General features: G+C 46.1%; 1 long non-coding RNA gene across 1 annotated transcript in view; it reads left to right on the forward strand.

Annotated features, from left to right (window-relative positions):
* The window catches only part of LOC117068600, a 17,092-nt gene extending 13,286 nt beyond the window's left edge, over positions 1-3,806 (forward strand). The window contains exon 4 of the long non-coding RNA XR_004431184.1: positions 3,492-3,806. This is a non-coding gene — a long non-coding RNA (uncharacterized LOC117068600). The remainder of the gene's footprint in view (positions 1-3,491) is intronic.
* Positions 3,807-11,547: the final 7,741 nt, after the last annotated feature.

Genomic DNA, 11,547 nt, shown 5'->3' on the forward strand with positions numbered 1-11,547 from the left:
GAGGTCAAAAGTTTGAGACCAGCCTGACCAACATGGAGAAACCCCGTCTCTACTAAAAATACAAAATTAGTCGGGGGTGGTGGCGCATGCCTGTAATCCCAGCTACTCAGAAGGCTGAGGGAGGAGAACTACTTGAACCTTGGAGGCGGAGGTTGCCGTGAGCCGAGATTGCGGCTATTGCACTCCGGCCTGGGCAACAAGAGCAAAACTCCGTATCAAAACCAAACAAACCAAAAAAGCCAGTGGCTCATACCTATAACCCCAGCACTTTGGGAGGCTAGCTTGAGCCTAGGAGTTTGAGACCAGCCTGGGCAAAGTATTGAGACCCCCATCTCTACAATAAATAAAAAATTTACCAGTTGTGGTGGTGCACACTTGTGGTCCCAGCCACTGGGGAGGCTGAAGTGGGAGGATCACTTGAGCCCAGGAGGTTGAGGCTGCAGTGAGCTGTGATCACCCAACTGCACTCCAGCCTGGACGACAGAGCAAGACAGTGTCTCAAAAAAAAAAAAAAAAAAATCAAAGATTATGATAGTGTGCGCGTTATAAGGGCCCTATTCTTTTGTATGTGTGTGAGATGGCATCTCCCTGTGTCGCCCAGGCTGCAGTGCAGTGGCGCAATCATAGCTCACTGCTACCTCAAACTCTGGGGCTCAAATGATCCTCCCACCTCAGCCTCCTGAGTAACTGAGACTACAGATCCTTTCTTTTCACTAAACAATAAGAGATCATTTAAAAAAAAACAATATAACCAGGCGCAGTGGCTCATGCCTGTAATCCCAACACTTTGGTAGGCGGAGGCGGGCAGATCACGAGATCAAGAGATTGAGACCACCCTGGGCAACATGGTGAAATCCCATCTCTACTAAACATAGAAAAGTTAGCTGGTCTTGGTGGCGTGCACCTGTAGTCTCAGCTACTTGGTAGGCTGAGGCAGGAGAATCGCTTGAACCCGGGAGGTGGAGGTTGCAGTGAGCCGAGATCATGCCACTGCACTCCAGCCTGGCGACAGAGCGAGACTCAGTCTCAAAAACAAAACAAAACCCAAAAACCAATATAATGGTATAAACTGCACATGCGGCTATCGAGGACTTGAAATGTGGCTAGTCTCGCCGGGCACAGTGGCGCACATTGTAGTCCCATCCACTTTTGAGGCTGAGGCAGGAGGACTGCTTGAGCCCAGGGGTTCAAGGCTGTAGTGCCCTATGATTGCACCTGTGAGTAGCCGCTGCACTCCAGCCTAGGCAACAGCAAGACCCCTGTATCAAAGCAAACAAGTATGGCTATTAGACATATTACAAATATTCCCAGAGGTAACTCAGAAGTTAACCATAGAAGTCAAACTTTGTTTTTTGTTATGAGTCTCTAGGGAGTACTTCAACTTATTTGCATTTGTTTCCTCATCTTCAAAATGGGACAGCATAATTCTGGGCCTGGGACATAGTAAGGATTCAATGGGTGGCAGCTGTGACAAGAGCAACAACAAAAATATTGTGTATCTTTTTTTTTTTTTTAAAATAATGGCACAAAAAGGCAAAACCGTAGATACAGTTAACAGATGTGTGGTTGCCAGTGTTTGGCGGGGAGAGGGTTCCATAAGTGAGCACAGGGGGTTTTTTAGGGTGATGAAATGTGGATATGTGATTATGCATTTGTTGATATCCATTAAACTTAATGGCACAAAAAGTGAACCTTAATGCATGCAAAGTTAAAAAAAAAATCATTTAGGACATTTAGAGAATTCCAAAATGTAATGCAGAATGTAACAAAACAATCTTCACTGTATTACAAATGTATGAAAAAACTCATGAAAAGGATAGAGGAAAACTTGCTGACCTAAGTTAACTTTAGAAATGAGTGGGCCAGGCATGGTGACTCATGCTTTTAATCCCAGGACTTTGGGAGGCTAAGGCGGGAGGATCACTGGAGCCCAGGAGTTGGAGACAAGCCTAGGCAACATAGCGAGACCCCATTTCTACAAAAAATTTTAAAAATTAGCTGGGTGTAGTGGTGCATGCCTGTAGTCCCAGCTACTTGAGAGGCTGAGGCAGGAGGATCACTTAAGACTGGGAAGTCAAGGCTGCTGTGAGCTGTGATGGCGCCACTGCCCTCCAACTCTCCAACCTGGGCAAAAGAGTGAGGCTCTGTCTCAAAAAAAAAAAAAAAAAAAAAAAAAGGAAATGAAAAAAGAAATGAGTGGAGTCTGCTGTAACACTAAAGGCAAAAGAAAGTGTTCAGAAGACTGTACTCTACTTGATAAAGTTTCCCACAGGGGTATGGCTTAACAATTTTGATAATCCGACACATGTACACTGGAATTGAACAATTAAGTAAATGGATGGTGGATGCAGATGATGGTAACCAGGTTTCCCGCTATTGGAGTGGGAATTTATGCAAACCAAATGATCCATGGATTCAAGTGGTAAATATAAATAGGAACTCATGTTTAGCTTAATATATAAACAGATGGTTACAAATGGAAATAGTTACAGATATGTGTGTGTGTGTGTGTATATATATATATATATATATACACACATTGGTATATACAGATATATTTCTTTGTTCCGTCAGTTGAGAAGGCTTAAAAGAAATGATACCCCAAGGCCAGGTGTGGTGGCTCACACCTGTAATCCCAACACTTTGGGAGGCCAAGGCAGGAGGATGGCTTGAGATCAGGAGTTACACCAGTCTGGGCAACATGGCAAGACCTTGTCTCTACAAAAATAAATAAATAAAAATTAAAAATAAAATTAGTCGAGTGTGGTGGCACACACCTATGGTCCTAGCTACTCAGGAGGCTAAGGAGGGAGGATCACTTGAGCCCAGGAGGTCTAGGCTGCAGTTTTTATTGTTTTTAAATTATCTACAGATAAGGTACCTCCTCATTGCCTACACAGCCCACTGCAGAGTGCTGGGCAACTTTGTAATTAACCCGCCAATTGTGTAAGCTGGAAGCTTCATGAGCACATGGCTTCATGACCATGGCTACGTGGCTGCAGCCATGAGTGTGCACTCCAGCGTGTGTGATGGAGTGAGACCCTGTCTGAAAAAGGAAGGGAGGGGAGGGAAGGGACTCTAGTAGCAATGAGCACACCTAGCGCCCAGTTCTTGATATCTAATAAATACCCTTCTCCGAAACAAAAGCTCTTGAGAAATGGCTGATTTTAGGACTGGGGCAGGAAATGCAAAAGATGAACTTGAGGCATCTTGTAGTGCCAGAAAGTAAGGAAGTGCTTGACAGCAACAAGAAAACCCCACAAAAATAGGGGTGTGTCAAAAGGACAAGGGAGCCAACTGAAAGAGCTCCCAAAAGCCAAAGCTGGAACAACTTGAGCAACAAAATTAAATAGTATTGGATTATAACCTAAAGTATGAAATAATTATCTATGAATCCATATTGATAATTATAAATAAATTACTGAATAAATGAGACAAATCTTCAGTGCAGAAAAATTCCAAATAATCTATATAGATATTCCACCCTTAAGGAGACAGAGCATAACTCCTCATTTAAGCGTGGCCTGAGCATAGTGACTTCCTTCCAAACAGTACAGTATGAAAAGGGGCAAAAGAAGACTGACTTTCCAGTAGAGAAACCTGACTCAGCATCAACAGTGATGTCATGTTCGTATGTGAGAAACTGCCACAGCCAAGAGGAGCCCAGAGAGACATGACAGCTAGCGCAATGAGGCATGCTGGATGGATCCTGGAGTAGAAAAAGAACATTAGGTAAAAACGAAGGAAATCTGAATAAACTGTGAACTTTAATTAATAAATAATGTATCATTATTGGTTTATTAATTGGAAGAAATGTACCATGCGTCTGCAATACCATATGTGATGTTAATAGTGGAAACACTGGCCTGAGTAACATGGCGAGACTTCATCTCTATGAAAAATACAAAAATTAGCTGGGCATGGTGGCATGCCCCTGTAGTCTCTGCTACTTGGGAGGCTGAGGTCGGAGGATCGCCTGAGCCCGGGAGGCAGAGGTTGCAGTGAGCCGAGCTCGCACCACTGCACTACAGCCTGGGTGAAAGAGCGGGACCCTGTCTCAATAATAATAAGAAGAAGAAGAAGAAGAAACAGGGTGGGTGGCTGGGGTATACGGGAACTTTATATTCACAATTTTTCTGTAAATCTAAAAGTGTTCTAAAAAAATGAAGGTTTTTTTTTTTTTGCAATGGCAAACAGGTTTTAAAAACCATCCGAGACGGGCGGATCACGAGGTCAGGAGATCGAGACCATCCTGGCTAACACGGTGAAACCCCGTCTCTACTAAAAAAAAAAAAATACAAAAAATTAGCCGGGCGAGATGGCGGGCGCCTGTAGTCCCAGCTACTTGGGAGGCTGAGGCGAGAGAATGGCGTAAACCCGGGAGGCGGAGCTTGCAGTGAGCTGAGATCCGGCCACTGCACTCCAGCCTGGGTGACAGAGCGAGACTCCGTCTCAACAAAAAAAAAAAAAAAAAAAAAAAAACACATTTGGTTTATTTAGACTCCAGAGTGTCGGAGCCATGTACGTAGCCCGCCTCAAAAACAGAATTTCTTCTGAAATTCTGAGAAATATTCATTTATCCTCCAGTTGTAATGTTCTGAACCAGGAATTAGATGGTTCAGTAAAAGTTGTCTACCAACTAATTAACTCAATGTCTCATGAACTCTGCATTAAAAAACTCGGGATCTTTAATTTTGTATATATTTGAAATACAAAGGAAAGATGACTAGTTCCTTGATCATTTTAAGTTAAAATACCTACAATGAAAGACATTCACATAGAGCAGACTATATGTCGTCCCATTGCCTAAATTTTCATTTCCTAAAATTGTTTTAGTAGAGAATGGTATATATTGTTGCGTGATTGAAACAGTTTTGCTCTCCTTAAATAAAATAATAGCCAAAGATTATTCAGGGTGCAGCTGACAGAGGCCTTACTGCCAGTTCCTTCTAATCTGGAGAATGCCTTAAAAAAAAAAAAAAAAAAAAAAAAATCGTGTCTTCTTGTTACACCGAAGAGAGGGAGAGCAGAGTCGAAGCGCATTGGTCGTGTCCCTGTGCCGAGGGCAGGGCTCTAAGCCACGGAACCTGCTGATTGGTGGGCTCCTAGGAGCTGGGGGGCGGGGTCTCTGGCGATGGCGCTCGGAGTCCATTGGCTGCGTGGCTGGAGGATGGTGTAATGGACAGCCGAGGCCTATGCGGCTGGTTTCTATGGCAACGGAGGCTTGAAAGAGCCACTCAGATTTCGGCGCTCGCCCCCAACTCCCCTTTCCGGAGGGGGCAGGGCGGCCTGGATTTGAGGGCCGGCGGAGGAGGCGTGGGGGCTGGGAGTTAAGGAGACCGGGCTTTCCTTGGACGAAACCAACCCAGCAATGCCATATTTGAAGTGGGTTTGAGGAACCGGGCCTGCGTGCTCGTTTGAAAAAAATCAGCCAAACAGAAAGGTATGAAGAAGAAAAATCTGTAATTCCATCCTCCTCTGACTTCTCCACTCGTAACGTTTTGAACACCAAAGCCTGGCACAGAACTGGCACTCAATGGGAGGAAGAAAGGGAGGGAAGGAAGGAAGGGGAGAGAGGGAGGATCGATGATGTGGACAACGTGGCGTGACACGAAGTGCCCGCCCCCTTGGGCTGAAAGTCACAGGCAGACCCGTAGAGCTGACGGGATATAACAGGCTTGGATTTGGGGGCTTGGAGGAGGAGGGGTCGCTGGGGCACTGAAAGAAGGTGGGACAGCCAAAGGCTCCTTGACTCCATCCCGGGATTTGGGAGGCCTGACTTTGCAGAAAGACTCCTCCCTGGCTTCACACCCTGCTAGCCTTGCCACTTGCAGCCGCCAGTGCTTCCAGTCTCCAGATCCCTGTGTCTTTGTGTTTGGGGAATAATAAACAGTGCCTACTTCATTGAGTTGGTGTCAGAACTGCGTTGAGATAGTGCATGGAAAGTTCTTAATACAATGTCTGAAATGTAGTAAACGTGCAATCAACAGTAGCTATGATCATAATTGAAGACAGGGTGGGATTTGACTAGGTGGAGAGAATGGGGAGGTTATTGGCTGTGGGTAAGGAGGCAGGAGGGAGCAGCAGTGTGGAAACCCTACAAAAGAGACCAGTTTGGAGATCATATAGAAAGTCCTTGGAGATGAAAGCCAGAGGGCATAAAATAAAGGATAAAATAACATTGCTAGCACTATATACTGAGGGATTGGCACTCTTGTGAAGCCATTGACATGGATTATTTTATTTCATTTTCTCACCAGCCCTGATAAAGTAGTTATTACCATAGACCCATTTTTCTGCTCAGGGAACTGAAGTTCAGAGAGGTTATGTAGCTTGTCTATGCAAAGAAATGACAGAACCAAATGGGCATTTGTGGGGCTTAGAACAAGGGTAGAGTTGGAGGCCCATATATCATATATTATACAACAGTCCAGCAAGTGTTAAATGAAATATGTTCTGTTTTCTTCCTTGATGGATATATCCTCTAACAACTTGGCAGGTCATGTTCAAATTAGAATTCTAAGACCCTTGGAGTTATGTGGCAGAATGTGTAGGCCCAAGGAGACCTGTCCCTTGGATCCTCTATCCATCCCTTAGCCAGCTACCTCTCATCCCATCATTGATGGAGCTAGCATGCATCGGTAGGCGCCTAGCTGTCACCTGCAAACAGCTATCTTGAGGCCCAAGGCTCAGGTCTGTAAGATATGCATCAGGCAGTACAGTTTGCCCTCAGGTGAGATGAAGCCAGGGATGAGGCCCACGAAGGGCCCTGTGAATTAACTTAGTGACATTTTGGAAGGGAATTATGGGGTATCAGAGCGTGTTCTAGAAGGCATAGGCACAGACTCTGGGTGGACACTTCTCATGCCTGCAGAATCCTTGCCCCATGGGGAGGGGTGATGGGAGACTCAGGGAAGGGGCCACTCTTGCCAGGCTTTAAACACAGGCATTCAGAATCCAGGAGCCTGGTGCTTCTCCCCTGTGCCTCAGAGTGCCATGGGGCATGCTGGCTGACTTCCAGTGATTTTATGCCCTCAGAGAAATAGAGGAGGATGAGCTAGTAAACCGAGGGCCTGACCTCCCAGTTCCTATCCTCCCTTATCAGAGGTGGGAGAACTAAGACAGTGAGTTAGCTTTTAAAAGATGAATGAATAAGCCCTTCTTCAGTATGCAGTCAATGACAGAATGGTAAGGCATGTTAAGTATATTAAAGAAGGACAAGTAGACACGTGTCTTAATGTGTAACCTCAGCCAAGTAATTCTAGATCATGCATGCAATAAATATTTATTAGGCTTTACTCTGTGCCAGGCACAGTGCTAATTGCTGAAGCTATAACCGTGAGCCAAAAGAGACTGGTTCCTGCCCTCAGGGAGCTCAAAGTTGAGAGGCAGAGGCAGATATCAATCAAACCATGGTACAAATAAGTATATCATTGCACCCGAGTAACTGCTGAAGGAGAGGCCAGGGAGGTAGGGGATGGTGTAAGAGGGTCTGATACAGGATGTTAGGGTAGGCTCTAGTTAGGAAGCAGCATTAGAGCTGAGTGCCCCAGGCAAGTAAGGATTAACCATGGGTAGGGGAGGAAGAGGTCTGCTTCCAGGAATGACCAGCTGGAGCAGAAGGGGAAGCCAAGCCAGGGAAAGGGGGTGAGGCCCAACAAGAGACAGGAGGCCCAGAGGAGGCAGGGCTGGTCAGGTAGGCCCTGGTGAGCACCAGGGAGGATGCAAAATCTTTGAAGGTCTTTAAGCAGGGGAGTAATGTGATCAATTTTGTTTTGGGGTGGATTCCATGGTTAGAAGGAGAGGGAACCTGGAAACAGGGAGACCAATGTGTTGCCTGCTATAGAATTTCTTAAACTCGGCCGGGCGCGGTGGCTCAAGCCTGTAATCCCAGCACTTTGGGAGGCCGAGACGGGTGGATCACGAGGTCAGGAGATCGAGACCATCATGGCTAACACGGTGAAACCCCGTCTCTACTAAAAATACAAAAAACTAGCCGGGCGAGGTGGCAGGCGCCTGTAGTCCCAGCTACTCGGGAGGCTGAGGCAGGAGAATGGCGTAAACCCGGGAGGCGGAGCTTGCAGTGAGCTGAGATCCGGCCACTGCACTCCAGCCTGGGCGACAGAGTGAGACTCCGTCTCAACAACAACAACAACAACAACAACAAAAAAAGAATTTCTTAAACTCATCCATCAAAGTTCTTATTTTTTATTTTTATTTTATTTTATTTTTAGAGACAGGGTCTCACTCTGTGGCCCAGGCTGGAGTGCAGTGACGCCATCATGGCTCACTGCAGCCTCAACCTCAAGTGATCCTCCTGTTTCAGCCTCCCAAGTAGCTGGGACCACAGGCATGTACCACCACACCCAGCAAATTTTTTTGTTTTTTTGTAGAGACAGGGTCTCCCTATGTTGCCCCGGCTGGCCTCAAACTCCTGGGCTCAAGCAGTCCTCCTGCCTTGGCTTCCCAAAGTGTTGGAATTACAAGCATGAGCCACTAAGCCTGGCCTTTATTTTTAAAGATAGAGGAAAAGGACTCCAGTCTCTGTAAAGTCTATAGGAATTTCGTTGAACTTTTGTGTTTTGCATTTATTTTTGTTTTTAAAATTTGTTTTTGTTGTTATTAAAGATAACAGATGAAAAAATTTTTTAAAGCAGGGATACACCGTGGAAAATAAACTTTCCTTTTATCCCAAACCCCAAATATCCAGTTCTCCAAAGTTACAAATTATGAATTTCATTAATATCCTTCCAGTGTTATTTTGTACATAAATAAGCATAAGCATATATACTTTTTCTTTTAAAAAATCTTTCCTATGGTGCTAAGCGTATGTATGTATTTATTCCAACATTAAAAAATGTAAACTGTAGGATGCCATATCTTGCTTTTTTTTATTTTATAATGTGTCTTAGAGATTGTTTCATATTAATACATATACATTGTTCTGTTCACACCCATAGTCCCAGCTACTAGGGAGGCTGAGGCAGGAAGATTGCTGTGTCCAGGAGTTTGAGTCCAGCCTGGACAACGTAGCAAGACCCTGTCTGTATGGAAAAAATAAAATAAAATAGTTCTTGGGCTGGGTGCAGTGGCTTACACCTGTAATCCTAGCACTCTCAGAAGCCAAGGTGGGAGGATCACTTGAGGCCAGGAGTTCAAGACCAGCCTGGGCAACATATTGAGAACCTGAAGAAAGAAAAGAAAGAGAAAGAAAAAAAAGAAAGAAAGATAAAGGAAGGAAGGAAGGAATGAAGGAAGGAAGGAAGGAAACAACGAAGGAGAGAAAGAAAGGGAAGGAAAGGAAGGAAAGAAGGAAGAGGAAGAAAGAAAGAAAGAGAAAGAAAGGAAGGAAGAAAGGAAGAAAGAGAGAAAGAGAGATTATAGGCGTGAGCCAGGAGTGGTGACTCACGCCTATAATCCCAGCACTTTGGGAGGCCGAGGCGGGCGGATCATGAGGTCAGGAGGTCGAGACCATCCTGGCAACGCGGTGAAACCCTGTCTCTACTAAAAATACAAAAAATTAGCTGGGCCTGGTGGCGGGTGCCTGTAGTCCCAGCTACTCAGGAGGCTGAGGCTGTGCCAGGCACAGTGATGGATATATCCAGGTAGGGGATATATCCACAGTGAACCTGGGAGGCAGAGGTCACAATGAACTGAGACTGCACCACAGCAACAGAGTGAGACTCCGTCTCAAAAAAACAAAAAAACAAAAAACAAAAACAAAAGAGGAAAAATTAGCTGGGTGTGCTGGTGCGTGCCTGTAGTCTCAGTTACGAAGGAGGCTGGGGCAGAATTGCTTGAGTCCAGGAGTTGGAGGCTGTGGTGAGGCATGCAGTGAGCCACTGCACTCCAGCCTGGTTAACAAAGTGAGACCTTGCCTCAAAAAAAAAAAGAAAAAAAGAAGTCATATTTTATTTAAAACTCTGCAGGAGGGTGAGGTGGCTCACACCTGTAATCCCAGCACTTTGGGAGGCCGAGGCGGGTGGATCACGAGGTCAGGAGATCAAGACCATGCAGGATAACCCACTGAAATCCTGTCTCTACTAAAAATAGAAAAATTAGCCGGGTGTGGTGGCCGGCGCCTGTAGTCCCAGCTACTTGGGAGGCTGAGGCAGGAGAATGGCTTGAACCTGGGAGGTGGAGCTTACAGTGAGCCGAGATCGCGCCACTGCACTCCAGCCTGGGCGACAGAGTGAGGCTCCATCTCAAAAAAATAAATAAGTAAAAACAAAACTTCAAAGTTTACATTCTATTCCATAATATATCTGTGTTTATTGGCCGGGTTCGGTGGCTCAAGCGTGTAATCCCAGCACTTTGGGAGGCTGAGGCGGGTGGATCATGAAGTCAGGAGATTGAGACCGTCCTGGCTAACACAGTGAAACCTCGTCTCTACTAAAAAAATACAAAAAATTAGGCCGGGCGCGGTGGCTCAAGCCTGTAATCCCAGCACTTTGGGAGGCCGAGACGGGCGGATCACGAGGTCAGGAGATCGAGACCATCCTGGCTAACACGGTGAAACCCCGTCTCTACTAAAAAAATACAAAAAAAAACTAGCTGGGCGAGGTGGCGGGCGCCTGTAGTCCCGGCTACTCGGGAGGCTGAGGCAGGAGAATGGCGTAAACCCGGGAGGCGGAGCTTGCAGTGAGCTGAGATCCGGCCACTGCACTCCAGTCTGGGCGACAGAGTGAGACTCCGTCTCAAAAAAAAAAAAAAAAAAAAAATTAGCCGGGCGTGGTGGTGGGTGCCTGTAGTCCCAGCTACCCCGGAGGCTGAGGCAGGAGAATGGTGTGAGCATCGGAGGCACAGCTTGCAATGAGCCAAGATCTCGCCACTGCACTTCAGCCTGGGTGACAGAGCAAGACACCATCTCAAAAAAAAAAAGAAAAAAACATTTTCTTGTACTATGTCTTACCCCAAATCTTAGTCACACTGACAAGCCAGCAAATGGGGCTGTATGTATCAGTGCCTTTGTACACGCGTTTGGTTCACTCCTGTGGAGCCCCCACCCTCAACTCAGCATGATCTGACCCCTCCTCACCCTTAGCTTGGTCTATTTATTTATTTATTTAGAGATGGAGTCTTGCTCTGTTGCCCAGACTAGAGTGCAGTGTGGCACAATCTTGGGCTCACTGCAACCTCTGCCTCCCACTGAAACGAGAAAAGTTCCCTTGTCCCCGTCCCAGGGTGTATGACAGGGGAGTGGCTTGCTTCTTCAGTGTCCCGCTGTTCAAGCCTTTAGGGGAGCATACAGACGGGCAGGTTGTGGGGCTCCGACCCCATGAGTGTCTACTGGTGGATGTTTACAGCTCCTGAAGCCCCAATGGGCTTGTGCTACCGTATGCTCTTAGTTTTGCTGTCTATAGGTGGCTTGTGTTAACCAGCTCAATTAGACCCTCTACCTTGTTGCAAGGACCAAGGGCTTTCTGTATCCCGGGTTCTTGCCTTGGTATACCAGAAGAATTGGATCATACCTGGGCTTGGAGAACAAGTGCAAGGTTTTATTGAGTGAAGGTATTTCTCAGCAGGTGGGGGAAGCCAGAAGGGGAT

The sequence above is a fragment of the Trachypithecus francoisi genome, unplaced genomic scaffold (genome assembly GCF_009764315.1).
Source record: "Trachypithecus francoisi isolate TF-2019V2 unplaced genomic scaffold, Tfra_2.0 Lachesis_group21, whole genome shotgun sequence".
NCBI lineage: Eukaryota > Metazoa > Chordata > Mammalia > Primates > Cercopithecidae > Trachypithecus > Trachypithecus francoisi.